Here is a 19559-nt window from a genome sequence, read left to right as displayed (position 1 = left end):
TGCCAGAACACTCCTGTAGGACTTCCTATGGTGGTTATGATTATCAGTAATATAGGCTTAGTTATATCTACCTGATCTAAATGTGCCTTAGTAATGGCATTTTCTACCTTACACAATGCTTTTCTAGCTTCTGTGGTAATTTCCCGGGCTGAGGCATGGATCACCACTTCCCTTAAGAGTATCAAATAATGGTCCAAGGTCTTCAGTGGTAATTTTAAATATGGTCTTACCCAGTTTATACCTCCCAAAAGTTTCTGGAAATCATTTAATGTTTTTAATCTATCCATCCTAAGGTAACCTTTTGAGGTATATTAAGGTTTTGTCAATAATGGCACCAAGGTAGGTAATGGGACAAGAACTCTGTAATTTATCCTCTGCTATCTCTAGTCCAAATAAAAGAAGATTTTTGACCAACCCATCATATACTCTGAAAAGTTTCTCTTGATCAGGATGAGCTAATAAGACATCATTCATATAATGATATATCTTTAGGTCTTTATCAGATTTTATAATAGGCTGTAAAGCTTCATCTACATAGACCTGACACATAGTCGGGCTATTGGCCATGCCTTGCGGCAATACTGTCCATTCATATCTTTGATCAGGTCCTTCATGGTTAGTAGCTGGTGCAGTAAAAGCAAATCTGCAGGTATCTTCCTTATGAAGTGGTATAGAAAAGAAGCAATCTTTTATGTCTAAAACTATAATTCTCCAATCCTTCAGAATAGCAGACAATTGAGGGAGGCTGGATTGAGCTGTTCCCATTATTACCATTTGACTATTAATGCTCTAAGATATTGGGGGAGTTGCCACTTTCTGATTTCTTTTTAATTATAAAGATAGGTATATGAAAGGAGACATTAGAAGGTTGTAGATGGCCTAAGGCCAGTTGTTGTCTTACTAACTCCCAGGCTGCCTTGTAACTTTTGAACATTGAGGGGCCACTGAGGTATCCAAACGGTCTTTGTGATTTCCATGTAATTTTTATTGGCTCAGTGGCCCCCTCTGAAACCCAGTCCCTCTTTATTACTCCTCCTCATAGCTTGGACGGGTCAGTTATTCCCTGTGAATGTGCTCCCAGTCCCCTTCCAGGTATGAATCCCTCGGTTCACCATGATATTACAAGCTATCGGGTTAATATGCATATGTCATTAGTCAACTTGATCTGTAATTGTCTTATATGTCTCTACCCCATAAATTAATGGGTAAATCTCTTAAGATATAGAGTTGGAAAGTACCATAATTTTCTTCTGTATCTGTCCATTTCAACAACTGTGAACTCCGGGGTGGGTTTGAGGCAACCCCCAAACCTCATGAGGTCTGGTCAGTCCTTTTGAAGAGGCCAATATTTTGGCCATTGGGTCAATGTTATGATACTAAGATCAGCTCCAGTGTCTAATAACCCATTAAATTCCTTCTCATTTATTCTTATAGTATACATGGGGCAAGTGTTTAGATTTAAGGCAAGCATGGTCATAGGTTCCCCCATGGATCCAAACTCTGATTTATTTCTTTTATTCTTTTTTGCTAAATATTTGTCATGTTCACTGGGTATCACCAGTATTTGTGCTATTTTATCCCCCTGATTTATATCAGAAATATCTTTTGGGGAACTGACCATTATTTTATCTCTCCCTCATAATCTGGATCAATTAATCCCGGTGTTATATGGAGTCCTCTTAGGGCAGCAGAACTGCACCCTAATAGTAAACCTACTGTCCCCAATTTAAGAGATCCATAGATACCTGTAGGTATTAATTGAACCCCCATTTCTGGAGTTAGTACTATTCTGGTGGCAGCACAGAGGTCTAATCCTGTGCTTCCTGTTGTATGTCTGAGTAGGGAATTGATGGATAATGGGTTCAAGGGATCACTCTGATGGGATCTGCCACTGGATGTCCTTCCTTCAGGGCTCCAAATATTTGTGGGGCCTGAACCCGAGGGCTCCTCATCTCATTTTTTTTCGGAGTGGTTTTCCTTTAGTGTCAATTACAAATTTACACTCACTTGCCCAATGTTTTCCTTTTTTACATTTTGGACATATTCCGGGTATTTTTTTTGTATGTACTATGACTTGGGTTTGGACAGTCCCTTTTAAAATGTCCTGGCTGTCCACATGAAAAACAACTTTTGGGTTTGGCCCTCATAGCTCAAGCTACTCCTTGAGTGACAGCAACTGCTAGTACTTGACCCTGTATAGCTGACTCATTAATATCTCTGTATATTTTTAAATAGGTATTGAGATCCTTATTTTTCCATGGCCTAATTGTTTCTCTGCACCATTTATTAGCTTGTTCATATGCTAACTTTTATTAAAGTCATTGCTTGTTCTGAATCCCCAAACACTCTGCCTGCTCTTTGTAACAGATGGTCTACAAACTCCGCATATGGTTCATTTGAGCCCTGTATAACCTTGGATAATTGCCCTTGCAAGTCCCCATGACCTTGTAATGTTTTCCACGCTCTAACAGTGGAGGCAGCTATCTGAAGATAGACAGCTGGATCATACGTAATTTGTTGCTGTTGTTCAGCGTATGAACCTTCTCCCAGTAACATATCCAGGTTTCATTGTTGGAAACCTGAGGCTGCATTTCTATGAGCTGTCTCTGCACAAGCTCTTGATTGGTTACTTTCCACATTAAATATTGTCCACCATGCAAAACTGCTTGACACATGCTCACCCAATCACTAGGAGTCAGATTGGACAGTCAGTATGGATTCCACCATACTCACTGTAAACGGAGCTTGGGGCCCATAAGTAGCGACTGCCTCTTTAAGATTTCTTACTGTTTTAAATCCTAAGGCCTGATGAAATCGCTGCCCCTGACCATCTGCAAAGACTGGGCAGGACAGTCTTAATGGACCTTCCACAGGGTCCCAGCAATCCCCAGTATCACTTGGGACTCCACCACAACAAGGCCGACAAGAGTACCCACAAATGTCAGGTCCTCCCACCTTTTATCACAAGGGGAAGCTGAGGGGTAGTTTTCTCATGGTCTTTCCTACCTTTTAGCAGCTCTGCAGCGTTAACTCGCCTATCTTCCAGTTCCTCCCCAGTATCTCCTTCCTCCTCAATCTCTTCTAGCACTTTTCTCCTTCTTGTAATATATTTCCCTTGCCTCCTTTTTGAATTATCCCTTCAGACTGATTTTGTGATATTTCCAAACCCATCTTTTACTAATACATAAATTTGATACAGGGCAAACAAAGACCACACTAACAGTAGTACAAACACACAAACAACACTAAATACACACACTCCAGAGCTCCTTTATATTTCATTACCTGGAAAGCTATCCTGAGTGCCTAACTGCCTTAGAAAGACAGAGCCTCAGCTTACCTGAGTACCTACTGCCCTAGGGACAGGGGTTAACTGCCCTAGAGACAGGGTCTCAGCTTACCTGAGCACCTAACTGCCCTAGGGACAGGGGTTAACAGCCCCAGAGACAGGGTCTCAGCTTACCTGAGCACCTAACTGCCCCAGAGAGAGATAGGGGCTCTGCTTTCCTGACCAGCTATCCTGAGCACCTAACTGCCTCAGAGAGACAGGACCTCAGCTTACCTCGCTACTTAGAGCAAGACTTGAATTTGATATACACACAAAATGATACAAAATGCACACTCTTTTGCACTTCACTACCTGGCCAGCTATCTTGAGCATCTAACTGCCTTATAAACATGGGCTGCAGCTTACCTCGATACTCACAGTTTGAATTCTTGGGAGGGGAGAAGAAATCAGAATTCCCTGTATGGGCCACCACTTGACGCCATCCAGCAGAGTTAATTTGGCACAGGAGACAAACGAATAGCGAGGCTTCTGAATCTGGAATTTTTTTTGTAGATTCAGGAAACCTGGGAACTGGAACCTTAAACCTGGAATCTCCAACCTCAAACCTGGGGACTTGAACATCAAACCCCGGCACTTGAGGAGAACTGGCTTATATCCCTTCAGGAGGTGAAGGGTAGGGCTGACACCAATTATGCAAAGATTAGGCGAGGAGCTAGCTGCCCAGTCATGGCAAAGTTCAAAATGAGCAGACATGATCAGGAGCACTTGGGAACAATTGTGCACATGTTGTGTGCATGGACTTAATTGGATCTGGCCAATGACAAATCACCTGGGTGTGCTTCTGTTAATCAACCTCCTCACCGCCAATGTGATCAAAGCAACCTCTGGTTAGCTGCCAGGCACCATCCTGGCGCCATCCACACAGCATAGCTCCCAACATCCATGACATAAGTAGTCTTTGGAACCTGTTTAGTTTATATGATCTGAGTTGATTCATTAAAATTCATAGAATCTATATTTTGTTAAGCTTTTATGAACTTAGTAATCTCTATAAATTCAATAGCTCAATAACCTGTGTAGTATTTAAGAACTGTTTTATCTTTTATGGATATCTCTATGATCTGCAAAACACCTATAGAGAGTAGCCTTTATGATCATGATTACCGCTATGAGCTGAGTAATCTAAATGATTTCAGTATCCTATATTATCTCAGTAGCCACAATAAACTGACTAACATATATATATAATGAAGTTGATTCTGTGATGTGGATAGTCTCTATGACCTGAGTAGCCTCTGTGGAGAGTTTGATCTTCATAATTTGCATAACCTTTATGGCCCTAAGTAATTTAAATGACTTGAGTAACACCTATGGCCTTATAGCCCCTATGACCTGTGAAGAATTCATGACATAAATATCTAACATTATTTGAGAAAGTTTTTTTTTTATTTTCATAGATTATCCTTCATAAACATACTACATTCTATGACATGTGTTGCTTCTGTAACCCTAGTAGACTCTAAGACCCATATGGCTTGTATGGCTGTAATAGTCACTACAACTGACATAGCTTGTAACATTTGTGGTGCCTCTATGAACTGAATATCCTCTATAACCTGAAGTCTCTTTAATGAGCCTAGTATCTATGACCTTAGTAGCCTTGTTTCCTGTGAACTCTAAATGACTTGAGTTTCCTCTCTGAACTGTTCACACTTCATGACCAGTATGACTTATAAGACTTGCATAGATTTTATGTCATCTGTATGCTCCTATCTGCATATATTCTCATATATTCTATGGCCTACATAACTTCTATGGAATTAGTTATTTATGTGACATACATAGCAGCTATCACTTAAGTTTCTTCCATGATATTGTAGCACTCATAACATGTATAAACTATACACCCTGCACAGCATCAACAATCTTCATAGCATTTATGACTTGAGTATTTTTTTTTTTACTTCATTAGGCAGTATGATCTTGGTAAGTTCTCTTAGTTTCTACTGTCTATGAACTGAGCAGTGTAACCCCTATGACAACTAGATAATATATATCCTACTTATTGCTATCAACTTTGTAGCTTCTTTGACTGGCATGACCTCTGATGCATTATTGTCCTTTGCATCTTCTGTAATCTGGGTCCCTCTACAATCAGCATAATTTCTATTATATTGAATAGTCTGATTGGCCTGAATAGCCACATGGCATTAGTAGTCTCAATTACAAGAGTAAAACCTATGATCTGCTTAGCTTACATGTCCTAATTAGTCTTTGTGGCCTGAGTAACCAAAATGAACCTAGTAGGACCTAAGCACTGCATAGCCTCAATGCTCTGCATAGACTACAAGAGCTAAGCTATACTCTAAGATTTTCACAAATTCTGCATGCTAAATAGCCCTCTGTGACCTGCATAGCTTATATGAATACTATAGACTTATTAACTGAGTATTCTCTCAATTTCCATACTCTATATAGCTTGAGCATACTGTATGACCTGTCTCACTTTTATGGTTTGTGTTTCCTTAATGATCTGAGTACCATCTAAGATGTTTGTAGCCTAATTGATCATAGTGGCACTTATGACAGTGTATTCTCTATGATTTTGGTAGCCTTTATAATTTAGTAGCCTCTAATGCATAAGAATGCTCTATGGAATTTGTAGACTCTATAACCTGATTACTCTATGACATGAGTAGCCTATATGACCTTCATAACCCCTATCACCTGCATAGATTCTATGGTCTGATTAGCTTCTATGTTAGCCTCTATGAACCAAGTAGGTGCTCCAACATTTTCAAAGACTTTATGACTTGCATATCATCAATTTTATGATGTGTATACTTTGTTTTTGCAACCTGTAATGCCTCTATGGCCTCCATAGCCTCTCTGGACTGAGAAGCCTCTATTGCCTGCATACCCTCCAACAGTGGAATACCCTCTATGAACTGAGTATCTTCTATCACTTCAGTAGAAATTATGATCATATAGCCTCTATAAGTAAATGACTTCTGTAATCTGCTTAGCATCTGTGATATGAGCAGTCTCTATGACAAAGTAATGTAGATTATCTTAATCACCAATGATGTTTTTTATCTGTGTGAACTGAAGAGTTTCTTTGACCTAGTTGTTTCTATGCAACATGTACAACCTATGACCAGCATAGATTTTAAGAACTGTGTAGCCTCTATGACTTATGTAGTCTCTCTGATCTGCATAAGCATTTATAAATTTGTTAGCTTAAAAGATTTATTAACTACTTTGACTGGCATAGTCTATATAATTTAAGTAAACTCTACGTCCTAGGTGCCTCTATAACCTGAAGTTTCTATGAACTTAGTAGCATCTATGGTGTGAATCATCTATGTTTCTAAAAGTTCTAAAATTTCAGATAATAAAGGAAATATCACCATGGTCACCACTGAAATACAGATGAAAATCAAACTATTTTAAAAATTTATACTATAAAAAATAGAAAATTGTGAAAATATTGAATTTTCTAGAGACAGATGATCTACCCAAATTGAATCAGGAGGACAAAGAAAATTCAACAGATCAAATTCAAGCAAAGAACTTGAACACACCACCAAAAGTGTGTCAACAAAGAAAAGTTGAGGACAAGAGTAAATCTCTACTAAGTTTCACCAATTATTCAAAGAAGAAATAACACTAAATCTTCTTATATTATTCCATAAAATTAAAAGGTAGGAACTCTTCCAAACTCACTCTATGAAGCTGGTTTTACCTTGATGCCAAAAACAGACAAAAACCCATAAAGAATAGAAAATGTCAGACCAAAATTCCTGATGAACATATATGGAAAAATTCTTAATAAATTACTGGCAGTATTTGCATAAAGAAACATATTACAAAGATACTGCACCATAATCAAGTGGGTTCATCCCAGGGTTGCAAGGTTGTTTCAACCTATGGAAATCAATAATACATATAATTCATCACATCAATAAAATTTAAAAATTGAATCATATGATTCTAACAACAGATGCATTAAAAGCATTTGAAAGAAAAATGGAATCCATTCATATTCAAACACTAGGAAAATTAGGGATAATAATGAACTTTGTAAAAGCTATATGTTTTAAACCCAAAGTCAACATTATCCTAAGTGTAGAAATTTGCACAGCAGTTTCTCTCAAAACTGGAACAAGATAGGTATATCCTCTCACCATTTCTGCTCAACAGATTTCTGTAAACTCTAGCCAGAGCAATAAGACAAAAGAAATAAACTAAAGGTAATAAGTAGGAAAAGAAGAACTGAAACTTTTCCTATTTGCATACAACATGATTCTATATTTAGAAAACCAAAAAACTAGAAAACCTCTAGACATCATAAGTTAATTAAGCCATGTAGCAGGGTATAAAATTAACACCCATAAATTAATGAGTTTCTATACATCACTGATGAGTAATATGAAAGAGTAATTAGTGAAACTATCCCACTTACTGTAGCCATCATAAGAATATTGGGAATCAATCTAACACAAGAAGGGAAAGACCTCTACATTAAAAACTAGAGAACACTAAAAGATACTGAAGATTGGAAGGTACCCCATGTTTTTGCATAGACAGAATTAATATTGTCAAATTGGCCATAGTACTTAAAGTTTTAAAGCAATTCATATGAAAGTTTAAATGACATGTTCCATATAAATAGAAAAAGAAGTCATTAAATTAAATTGGAAAAATAAGCCCAGTGTAACAAAAGAAATAATTATTGGGAAAAGTGAAGTAGGATGCATCATAATACCAAAACTTAAATTATAATACAGACCTATAGTAGCAAAATAGCACAATATTGGTAACAAAGCAGACATGAAGTCCAATGTTACTGAATAGAAGACACAGAGGCAAATTCACATAAACATGTTTATCTCATAATAGATAAAGATGTCAAAAACATATATTGGTGAAAAATAGCCCCTTCAGTAAATGGTGGTGGGAGAATTGGAAATTCATATATAATAAAATAAAATGTAACCCCTATATCACACCCTGCTCAAAACCAAATTCAAAGTGAATCAAGGATATAGGCATTAGAACAAAGACCATGGGCCTAATAGAATAGAAATTAGGCTGAAATCTTCATCATGTTGGCCTAGGAACTGAATTCCCCAACAAAATGCTTAAAATTCAAGAACTAATATCATAAATAAATAAATACAATGTTATCAAACTAAAAACATCCTCTCAAAAAAAATCAAGATTATGTACGTAGAATCTGCAGAATGGAAGAAAATATTAACCATCTTCACCTCAGATGCAACATTAATTTCAAGATATAAGAACTAAAAAACATCCAAACAACTAATAGCCCAATAAATAAATGATATAGGAACTCAAAATGTACTTCACAGAAATATTAATGTAAAAAAATATTAAAAACTGTTCAAAATGTCTAGCAATTAGAGAAATAAAAATTAATAATACACTGAGATTCCAACTCATTCGAATCAGAATGGCAATTATAAAGAATACACATAAAAATAGGTGTCAATGATGTAAGTGTGTAATGGTACACACTCACATTGTTTTTGGGACTGCAAATTTGTGTAAACACTCTTCAGTGTGGTGATTCCTCAGGAAATAGAATGGAAACTCTATTTGACCAGGGTATTTCACTCCTTAGCATATACCCAAAGTACTTAAATCAGCATTCATAGTGACATGGCCACATTAATGTTTACAAAGCTATGGAACCAACATAAATGGATTTCAGCAGATAAATAAAGAAAATGTGATACATTTACACAATGACAATTACCCATAAAGGAGAATAAAATTAGGGAGAGAGGGAGGAGTGAAGTTTTTGCATATTGGACAGGAGGTAGTGAAGGGCAGGGGAAAGGGATGGGATTGGGGCACACAGTAGAATACGTCATAAATAATTTAATTCTGTTCATATATGAATACTTGGCCAGTGTAACTCTATATCTTATAAACTATAAGTAATGGGAAGTTAAATTTTACATATATATTATATGTCAAAATACATTCTACTGCCATGCATAACTAAAAGAAATAAGTACAAAAATTTAAACAGAATCTATGGTGAGTATCCTCAATGGCCTGTTTAGCATCTAGTTCTTAATAGTCTCTATGACATGCATAGCCTCTATGAGTGTCAAAGACCTGCATAGTCTTATGGTCTTCTAAAGTAAATGATGTTAATTTTCTATAACCTTTGTAGCTTCCATGGCATGAGTAAAAATTATGATATCAGTATTCTTCATGACTTTTTTTCCCTCTGTGACCTGAGTAGCCCCTCTGACTATTATAGTATTTGTATCCTGAACCCTCCTCTTCTATCTGCATACCTTCTATGATCTGTGTAGCCTCTATAAAATGTGCACCATCTATAAACTGTTACTTCTGTGACCTGTTACATTCAGTTGCCTCAGCAGCCTATAAAACCTGTGGAACACAAGTGGATAAATAGCCTCTATTGCCCATGTATCCTCTGTGTCCTGAATAGCATTGATGAACTGAGAATTCTTTATGACCTGCATAAACTTTATGACCTCCATATCCTCTATGGTCTCAGAAAACTTTGATCTATGTAAAAATTATGGACAGAATAACCTCTTTAACTTTTCTATCTTCAATTTATTATAACTTCTGTAATCTGAGTATTCACTGTGATTTACATATTTATACTCCCTGCAGAATATTTCTGACCTAAATAGTCTCTATGTCCAAGTAGTCTAAAGGGTTATAGTAAAGCATATGAACTGCTTAGCCTCTAAGGTTTGAGTTGACCATATAAACTATGTAGCCTCCATGACCTTAGTAGCCCTTGTTATCTATGTAATATCTATACCTGAGTGTTCTCTATTGCCTATATACACTCAGTGACCTGCATGACCTCTATTTCCTGTGTGGTCTCTCTGACATTCATAGAATCTATTACCTGTGTATTTTCAATAATTTGAACAGTTTCAATAAAAGCATCCTCTATGATCTACTTCATCACTATGACTCATAGTTTTTTATGGACTGAGTAGTTTAACTGTCCTATATTGACACCAGAGCCAGTGAAGCCTCCATGACCTCTTAGCTTTTATCAACTATGTAACCTCCATGACCTGCATATCTGATATGGACCACTTAGTCTCAGTGGCTTGTGCTTCTCTATGAATTGCATAAACTTATTGCCTGAGTAGTCTTAATTACCTGAGTACTTCCTATTAGTATCATATGGCCTGTATAGTATTTAGGAGAAATTATTCTCTAGTCACTATGTAGCCTCTATGTATTTATGTTCTTCAAATCCCCAGTGACCCACTCTCTTCAGCCACATCTCAGTTTCCTACAGTTAACACAGGGTAAATCCATCAAGGCATTACACTATCACTCAGATTGCAACTTTCATAATCTAATCATTTTACTACAGATCATTCTTATATACTCACACGTGTGAGATTTTGGGGCACCTCATACCTAAACCATAACTTTCCCCTCTTGCCCTCCAACAAGCTTATACCTATCTCACATTACAAAGTACTTCTAGTTTATTTCCAGGAGTCTGCATATTCTTAAAATTTCCAGCATGCAAATCTAAAGTTTCCTGAGGTACAGGTGTACTCTCAGCATGCATTGCAGTAAAAACCAAAAGCCACTTACAAATGTCCAGTATATAATGACAGAGGGTAAACATCTACATTCAACAAGGGAGATACATCAATATATAAAGAAAGACTAAAACAAAACTAAGGAAGGGATGGGACCAAAATAAGACTAAAACCTGGGCACAGAGGTGAATGTCTGTAATTTCAGAGGCTCAGGGGGCAGAGGCAGGAGGATTGTGAGTTGAAAGCCAGCCTCAGTAATGGCAACTTGCTAACCATCTCAGTAAGACCCTGTCTCTAAATAATACAATATAGTGCTGCACATGTGGCTAAGTGATCGAGTGTCCCTGAGTTCAATCTCTGGTATCCCATCCCAAAAGGACTAAAATCCAGCTGGAGAAATAAGACCATAATTCCACATCCAGGATCTGGGACACATGACATTGTGTTGTTCTCTCCAGAGAACTGTGCAACTTCTACACTATAGTTTTCTGGGTTGCAACCCACAAGGTCTCTCTCCTGCCATGGTTCCTGTTCAATTTTTACAGCTTTCCTAAAGACATGTTTCATATGATGAATATTTTTTAATCTTGGGAGTCCTCACCTAAGTTTCTGTTTTCTTTTCAAATCTTCTTGCGTCACCCTCTCAGAAGCATCCAGCAGAGTGTTTGACCCTGAATCACTTTGCCTGGTCTCCCAGGTTCCCCATTGAGACCTCAATGGAAGTCTCCATGACCCTCTAACTCCATTATATTATATTCTTGCAGTGTCAGAACAGCAATGTTGAAGATGTCAAGTTCTTCAATGTTGAAGATGTCAAGTTCTGCAACATCTTCACCGGAAGCAAATTATCCTGGTACTACAACTGTACCAACTTATGAATGTTGTGAATGGCCCAGCATGGTGTAAACCATGCACAGTCCCCTCATAATCAGAGTCTCCATGGTGTCCCTTCAAAGAATTTTTTACATTAGAACTCTTGAGTGTGAGTTAAGTGTGATCTTGAAAATTCATGAGATACCCTCATGCCACCTTTTCAACATGGACCAAATATTCTTTATGGCATGCACACTTTGATCTTTTTCATCTTTATGGCTAAAATAGCCTAAATGATGTGTATTTCCTCTATGTACAAGGGGTCCAAAAATTTCAACTGTGCCTCAATTACAGTCCTATACATAACATAAAGTATTTCATCTTATTAAATTTGAGTAAATCAGAAATTTTATAAGCTTTTATTTTTCAGAATGTGAACAAAAGAGGCCAACAGAGAGGAAAGAATATTGATTGTTCCAGGTATGGAAATATATTTAGTAGAAGGGAAAATAAAATATTTCTGGGAAGGCCTGGGACCTAGCAGTTTGTGCTGTGTTCAATGTAGGCAGGGAAGCACACCTGGTACTCATGGCTTTGGCAGCACTCACAACTGGATTCTCAATGTCAAGGTCCCAGGCTGGAACCAGCTGGTATCTTGGTGCAGAGACTTGTAGCTGAGAGGCTGGCCCTGGGTGGCCCCCAGCTGGGGAGGCCAGAACCAGCAGATGATATCTGCTTGAGACCCTGTGTCCACTGCTAGATCTCAGGAGGACAAGCTTGTGGTGCCAGTGGCAATGGCAGTGGAGTGAACGTGACTGATGATCATGTTAAGCCAGTCAGCAGAGTAGCAGCTCCCCACTGGAGCCAGAGGGCAAGTAGGTGGGGAGGGCTGCCACTGGCTTGGGCATTCAGGGAGAGCCATAACTGAGACTGGTGATGAACCACAGCATTTGACAGGTGGCTGTGCCCATGTAGCTGCTGGCACTGCACTTGGCACAAAGGCACATGGGCTCTGGTGGCCTTTGGTAGGGAGTCTCTGGTCAAGAATGTCGGGAAGCTGTTGGTCATGGCCCACCTGGGGAAGAAGCCACCCCCCACCCAAGGAGAGCCCCTGGACCAAAAAACCTTACCAGCATGCATGTCCTGCTGCAACTGGGCTGCAGTTACTTATGCCAGAGACCCTGCAGGTAGAGTTCAGTTCCCACAAAATTAAAAAAGCAGAAAAACTCAAGACAAGAAAACCCAATAGGGCCAGTGATTTCAGCAAATGGCAAACTGCCCAGCATCAGGAGACATAGCGAACACAGAAAAATATTTTTTGCAATTTCAGAGTGTCATTTGCCAAAAAAACGAAGCCACAAATTAGAAAAGAAATATAAGAGAAGGTTGAAGAGAGGAGTAACTGTGAGAACAAAGAAAACCAGGACTGAATATTAGACTGTCCTATTGAAAAGTCAGTGAGGATGAGGTCAAGTCCAGCAGTCAATGAAAGAGAACTAATAAACACAAATAGGTCTTTCCATGGGGCAATCCAAGATGGTGGACTAGAGGGTGACTGCATCTCCTGTCACTCCAGAACCCAGGATTCAAGAAGGGGAGGCATTGAGAGACTCGGACTAAAATAGATCCACACACATTTCTGATAGAGCACTTATCTCCAAAATTTATACACAACTTACACAACTTTACACCAAAAATACAAAGAACCTAATCAATAAATGGGTCAAGTAACTGGAGAGAAATTTTACAGAAGAAAATGTACAGGAAATTAATAAATATATAAAAAAGTGTTCAAAAACTCTAGTAATTAGAAAAATACAAATTTAAACAACTATAAGATTTTTATCAATTAGAATGGCTAATTCAAGAACATAAGCAATTATAGATGTTGGTGTGGATGTGGGGAAAAAGACAAACTTTTACATTGCTGATGGAATAGCAAATTGGTTCAGCAAATCTGAAAAACAGTATGGAGGTTTCTCAGAAAATGTGGAATGAACCCACTTTTTGACAGTTATCCCACTCCTTGGATTACTTATTTCTGATCATGTGATTTATCTTTCTACAACTGAAAATGAATGTAAGTAAGATGTGCCACTACTAGGAATGTGCATACAAAATTCCAGTATTTCCACAATATTACCTTTTATGGATTTCTGGAATTTTTTAACTCAAGGTCACCTAGACAATTCTATGGTCAGATGACAAAATTTTCTTTAATTCCAGTCCTTGAATAGTGATTTATACCATGGACAACATATATCATTTCCACCTGGTTCTATGTTCTAAATTTTCACTTACAAGGTCCCTACTGTTATTTACTATTGTCTCACTTGCTGCTATGAAGCCATAGGGTGTTCATTGTTTGGATGCAAATAAAATTATTTAGCATATAATAGGTGAATAATTATGAGAAATGTAAATATGTTTCTGTCTCCTGGCATGTCTATGTGTTTTATAAATTTTTATTCACATAGATGTGAACAAGTGTATATTTTTCTCATGTCTCATGGTCACTAGTTTATTGAATATATATTGATTTTTTGTTTTGGTGGTGCTGGGGATTGAACGCAGGGCCTAGTGCATGCAAGAAAAGCACTCTACTAACTGAGCTATCTCCCCAACCTGATATATTGATTTTATTGAAAGTGACCAGAGAACTTCACTCTCCATGCCTTTTCATGTGACCACTAGTGGTCAGGATTTTTAAGACCTAGTCAGACATGACCATTGAAGACTCTACTTTTATCCTGCTCTGTCTTACAAGGTGCTCCAGAACTGTCTCAATTTTTGTGGTATTTCTACATAATGTTTCTTGATCTTTGCTTTATTTGCTCCTCTGTGGTGTCTCTCAGTTCAGCCAAAACCACTAAACAGCTGAGGAGGATGCAGTGATGGAGTCAAAGAAAGACATCCAGAGATCATTTTCAGAGAAATTGATAAACTTTATTGTTATATGGGTATGCTTACATTATCAAGCAGTCACTGGGCAGTATATCTCTGAGAGTTGTAAGACCCAATGGACTTACAACATGTGCTGGGAAAATAACCAATGAACTAAAAGGTCACTGGCAAGAAAAACCAGTGGAAAGGAATATGCTTAGTATGTAAGGGAGGCTAGGCTACCATAATGATGGGACTAAGTGTGATTAGTGTGCCAAACACAGTATCCAGGTAAAGTGTGCTGAGCTCTGAGAGTCTCTCACAGAGGCAACAGGCCTCTTTCCACCTCATGTTCCCAACACTCCTCCTGTCTTGAAAACTCACATTACATCCGGAGATCAATTATTGTTTTGGGAGATTGTAGGATTTATTGTTCAACTTCAAACTTTCTGCTCAGAAATTTGGAGGAATATATTTGTGTGTATCTGATCTCAAATGATTCTGTGTTCCCAATGTTTTTTCCAACCCAAAGGCCATATGTGAATACTTATAAGATTTTAAAAGCTAACACAATTTTTAATTATTTCATTTCCATGAACCATATTTGCAAATGCATCCAAAATAATGATCTCAATCAAGAAATCCAAAAAACTAAAACTTCACTTTAAAAGTCTCTAAGTGTGGAAAATGACTGGGATAGACACTAAATTTACAAACATATAAAAAATGAGAGGGAAGTATGGGAAATTGTGAATAGAGAAAAAATGTAAATTTTCAAGAGTTTTGAAAAGTAGAAATAGTTACAAAAACCAAGTAATGTGCACAGAAGAAGAGATTAAAATATGATAATATCTTCATTGCTAATCTCAGTAATATATTTATACTTCTATGAAAAATGTAAAATCATACCATTTTCATAAACCTTTTTATCTTAATTACATGGAGAATTTTAAATATTAATACACTAGTGTTTTTAAAACATTTATTGTTCAATATCACTGTTATATTTCTGACAATTTAATTTTTTCAAACAAATTAATGAATTGTTAAGTTCAATATGTAGTGAAAAATATTATGATTTAATTTTTGGAAAATAATTTTTGCTTTAGTTACAATCATTTCTTTTTCTCATTTATTTAAAAAGCTTTATTGATGTATAATTGATATACATTAAACAAGCATATTTAAGTTTATAATTTTTTTTTTCTTTTTTACATAGGGCAATGATGTTTATTTTTTTCCCTCCCCCCCCACACCTCCCACCCCTCTTTTCCCTCTATACAGTCCTTCTTTCCTTCATTCTTACCGCTCTCTTTATCCCTAACCCTAAACCTAACCCTAAACCTAATGCTAACCCCTCCCACCCCCCATTATATGTCCTCATCCCCTTATCAGCAAGATCATTCGTCATTTAGTTTTTTGAGATTTGTTTATCTCACTTAACATGATATTCTCCAATTTCGTCCATTTGCCTACAAATGCCATAATTTTATCATTCTTCATTGTGGAGTAATATTCCATTGTATAAATATGCCACAGTTTCTTTATCCATTCATCAACTGAAGGGCATCTAGGTTGGTTCCACAATCTGGCTATGGTGAATTGAGCAGCAATGAACATTGATGTGGCTGTATCTCTGCAGTATGCTGATTTTAAGTCCTTTGGGTATAGGCCAAGGAGTGGGATAGCTGGGTCAAATGGTGTTTCCATTCCAAGCTTTCTGAGGAATCTCCATACTACTTTCCAGAATGGCTGCACTAATTTGCAACCCCACCAGCAATGTATGAGTGTTCCTTTTTCACCACATCCTCGCCAACACCTATTGTTGCTTGTATTCTTGATAATCACCATTCTAATTGGGGTGAGATGAAATCATAGGATAGTTTTGATTTACATTTCCCTTATTACTAGGGATGTTGAACATTTTTTCATATATCTGTTGATTACTTGTACATCTTCTTCTGTGAAGTGTCTGTTCATTTCCTTAGACCATTTGTTGATTGGATTATTTGTATTCTTCGTGAAGAGTTTTTTGAGTTCATTATAGATTCTGGAAATTAGCGCTCTATCTGAGGTATGGTTGGCAAAGATATTCTCCCACTCTGTAGGCTCTCTCTTTACATTTCTGATAGTTTCCTTTGCTGAGAGAAAGCTTTTTAGTTTGAATCTATCCCAGTTGTTGATTCTTGCTTTTATTTCTTGTGCTATGGGAGTCCTGTTAAGGAAGTCTGATCCTAAGCCAACAAGTTGAAGATTTGGACCTACTTTTTCTTCTATAAGATGCAGGGTCTTTGGTCTGATTCCGAGTTCCTTGATCCATTTTGAGTTGAGTTTTGTGTAGGGTGAGAGATAGGGGTTTAATTTCATTCTATTTCATATGGTTTTCCAGTTTTCCCAGCACCATTTATTGAAGAGGCTATCCTTCCTCCATTGCATATTTTGGAACCTTTGTCTAGTATGAGAAAATTGTATTTCTTTGGGTTTGTGTCCATGTCCTCTATTCTGTACCATTGATCTACCTGTCTATTTTGGTACCAATACCATGCCGTTTTTGTTACTATTGCTTTGTAGTAGAGTTGAAGATCTGGTATTGCAATACCCCCTGCTTCACTCTTGCTACTGAGGATTGCTTTAGCTATTCTGGGTTTTTTATTCTTCCAGATGAATTTCATAATTGCTTGCTCTATTTCTGCAAGGTACATCATTGGGATTTTAATTGGAATTGCATTGAATCTGTATAGCAATTTAGGTAGTATAGCCATTTTGACAATATTAATTCTGCCTATCCAGGAACATGGGAGATCTTTCCATCTTCTAAGATTTTCTTGAATTTCTTTCTTTAGTGTTCTGTAGTTCTCATTGTAGAGGTCTTTCACCTCTTTTGTGAGATTGATTCCCAAGTATTTTATTTTTTTTGAGGCTATTGTGAATGGGGTAATTTTCCTAATTTCTCTTTCTGAAGATTCATCACTTACGTATAAAAATGCATTGGATTTATGAGCATTGATCTTGTAACCTGCTATTTTACTGAATTCACTTATGAATTCTAAAAGTTTTCTGGTGGAATTTCCAGGTACCTCTAAATATATAATCATGTCATCAGTGAACAGGGATAGATTGAGTTCTTCTTTTCCTATTCGTATCCCTTTAATTTCTTTGGTTTGTCTGATTGCTCTGGCTAGAGTCTCAAGGACGATGTTGAATAGAAGCGGTGAAAGAGGGCATCCCTGCCTTGTTCCAGTTTTTAGGGGGAACGCTTTCAGTTTTTCACCATTTAGAATGATATTAGCCATGGGCTTTGCATAGATTGCCTTTATAATGTTAAGGAATATTCCCACTACCCCATTTTTTTCTAATGTTTTGAGCATGAAGGGATGCTGTATTTTATCGAATGCTTTTTCTGCATCTATTGAAATAATCATGTGATTCTTAACTTTAAGTCTGTTGATATGGTGAATGACATTTATTGATTTCCGAATGTTGAACCAACTTTGCATCCCTGGGATAAAACCCACTTGATAGTGGTACACTATATTTTTAATATATTTTTGTATGCTATTTGCTAAAATTTTGTTGAGAATTTTTGCGTCGATGTTCATTAAGGATATTGGTCTGAAATTTTCTTTTCTCGATGTGTCTCAGTCTGGTTTAGGTATCAGGTTGATATTGGTTTCATAGAACGAGTTTGGTAGGGTTCCCTCCTCTTCTATTTCATGGAATAGTTTGAGGAGTATTGGAATGAGCTCTTCTTTAAAGGTTTTGGAGAACTCGGCTGAGAACCCATCTGGTCCTGGACTTTTCTTTGTTGGTAGGCTTTTGATGACCTCTTCTATTTCATTGCTTGAAATTGGTTTAATTAAGTTGTGTATGTCCTCCTCATTCAGTTTAGGTAATTCATATGTCTCTAGAAGTTTGTTGATGTCTTCGATGTTTTCTGTTTTGTTGGAGTATAGATTTTCGAAATAGCTTCTAATTATGTTTTGTATTTCACTCGTGTCTGTTGTGATGTTTCCTTGTTCATTCCGAATTTTAGTAATTTGAGTTTTCTCCCTCTTTCTCTTTGTTAGTGTGGCTAAGGGTTTATCAATTTTATTTATTTTTTCAAAGAACCAACTATTTATTTTGTTAATTTTTCCAATTGTTTTTTTGTTTCGATTTCATTGATTTCGGCTCTGATTTTAACTATTTCCTGTCTTCTACTACTTTTGGTATTGGTCTGCTCTTCTTTTTCTAGCACTTTGAGCTGTAGTGTTAAGTCGTTTATTTGTTGATTTCTACTTCTTTTTTTGAATGCACCCCATGAAATAAATCTTCCTCTAAGTACTGCTTTCATAGTGTCCCAGAGATTTTGATATGATGTGTCTTTGTTCTCATTTACTTCTAAGAATTTTTTTTATTTCCCTCCTGATGTCTTCTGTTATCCATTCATCATATAATAGTGTATTATTTAATCTCCAGGTATTGGAGAAGTTTCTGTTTTTTATTCTGTCATTTATTTCTAATTTCAATCCATTATGATCTGATAGAGTACAAGGTAGTATCTCTATCTTCTTGTATTTGCTAACAGTAGCTTTGTGGCATAAAATATGGTCTATTTTAGAGAAGTATCCATGTGCTGCTGAGAAGAAAGTGTATTCGTTCTTTGTTGGATGGTATATTCTATATATGTCCGTTAAGTCTAAATTGTTGATTGTGTTGTTGAGATCTATAGTTTCTTTATTGAATTTTTGTTTGGACGATCTATCCAGTGGTGAGAGAGGTGTGTTAAAATCACCTAGTATTATTGTGTTGTGGTCTATTTGATTTCTGGAATTGAGAAGGATTTGTTTGATGTACGTGGATGAGCCAATGTTCGGGGCATAGATATTTATGATTGCTATGTCTTGCTGATTTATGCTTCCCTTAAGCAGCATGTAATGTCCTTCTTTATCCCTTCTGACTAGTTTTGGTTTTTAGTCCACATTATCTGAAATGAGGATGGATAC

The sequence above is a fragment of the Sciurus carolinensis genome, unplaced genomic scaffold, assembly GCF_902686445.1.
Source record: "Sciurus carolinensis unplaced genomic scaffold, mSciCar1.2, whole genome shotgun sequence".
In the NCBI taxonomy this organism is placed as follows: domain Eukaryota; kingdom Metazoa; phylum Chordata; class Mammalia; order Rodentia; family Sciuridae; genus Sciurus; species Sciurus carolinensis.
Note: the sequence above shows the minus strand (reverse complement) of the source record.